General features: G+C 29.2%; 1 protein-coding gene across 3 annotated transcripts in view; it reads left to right on the top strand.

The window, feature by feature from the left end:
* Nucleotides 1-1457, top strand: part of LOC119840623 (piwi-like protein Siwi) — a 24893-nt gene that overhangs the window by 19021 nt on the left and 4415 nt on the right. The gene's annotated exons all lie outside the window — the stretch shown is intronic.

Raw genomic sequence — 1457 nt, 5'->3', positions numbered from 1 at the left:
TAATGGGGTTACACGTGTACATTATAAATGATGAAATAATTAACATGGATTACATGGGTTATGCACCTATACACTACAGCTATAATATAATAAAAATGTATTAATACGAAATAAATTTATGATGTTAGAAGTACTATTTATAAATTGTCTTAATAAATTGTAAATTTATCATTAACCTGACCTTATAAAAATATAAAAACGAATAAAATAAACACTCAGTGTAATTCTAAACCAAATACACTATAGTTACGTACTTAGGTCGAAGTTATTAAGAGAATTAATACTGAATCGACAATCTAATAGTAGCTATCTAACTAAATTTATAGGTAAAGGAGCAACAGCTTGATGCTGTTTAATTGAGGTGAAATACGCCTTAAGCGAAATATTAGTATTTTCTTAGTTCAAGTTCTGAAATAGGTAAAGTTGTTGAAGAAAATAAGTTATTAGATACTTCGTTTATTATCCGAGGTTTATTAATATAAACACGAGGATGTTATTTAAATTCATTTATTTATTTTCTTATATAACAACAAAATGTTTACACGAAAGAAATAATAATCCATTTTTATGTATTATATATTATACGTATGAAGAATATATATTTATCCTAACCTTAACAACGCCAGCGTCGTCCCTATGAATAATATAAAAAGCGGGAAATGCACTTTCAGAGAATAAAAAAAAACTGTTAACAATTTCATTCGAATGAATTCGGGAATTATTTGGCGGGAATAAGAAAGGTATAAAAACGTCATCTCCTTGATAGCTACTTTTTATGGGCACAGTTTATAAAAAAAAAAAATTGAAAGAACCTTGTTTTATTAAACATAATATAACAAACGTATTGGATCTACAGGAAAGTGTAAAACGATAACAATTGTTTAAATGATTTACGAATTACTGAAACGATTGCCTGTCATCTATGATAGAAATAGAGTAACTTTGCTTTTATTTACGTCAATGCGAATAATATCGCTAGAATCGGCTTATATTTAAACAAACATACTCATGTACAAACATGTGTTGTTAAGTAGGTATATATAATTATTAAATGGTATCTATTTCACCAATCTACCCGCAAGTCAAGTAAGCGCTTCCCCGCTGTCCTTCTTAATAAACATTCGGAAGGAAAACGATGCTATTAAGGAGCGTAATATATCTCGCAGAACGACGGTTTAATAGTGGTAGAAAAGTAATAAAAGCAATTATAGAAGCATAAGTAAAAGTTGGCGGTTCGCAGCCGTCGCAAGAAGTTTTGCCAATTATAACTAATGTTGGAAATGTTTAAGGAGCTCATAAAAATGGCGACTTTAATTGTGTTAATTAAGTTTGTACGTGTTCGTTGAGCATTAAATTGTAACGATTTCAAAAGAGCAAAAGCTGTATTTTCCTGTGTGGATTTTGCGGGAGTGTTTTTCAGTTGAAAGTTAATGAATTTACAACTAGTGCAAAATAAA

This window comes from Zerene cesonia, chromosome 6, assembly GCF_012273895.1.
Source record: "Zerene cesonia ecotype Mississippi chromosome 6, Zerene_cesonia_1.1, whole genome shotgun sequence".
NCBI classification, from domain to species: Eukaryota; Metazoa; Arthropoda; class Insecta; order Lepidoptera; family Pieridae; genus Zerene; species Zerene cesonia.
This window is presented reverse-complemented; position numbering and strand designations above follow the sequence as displayed.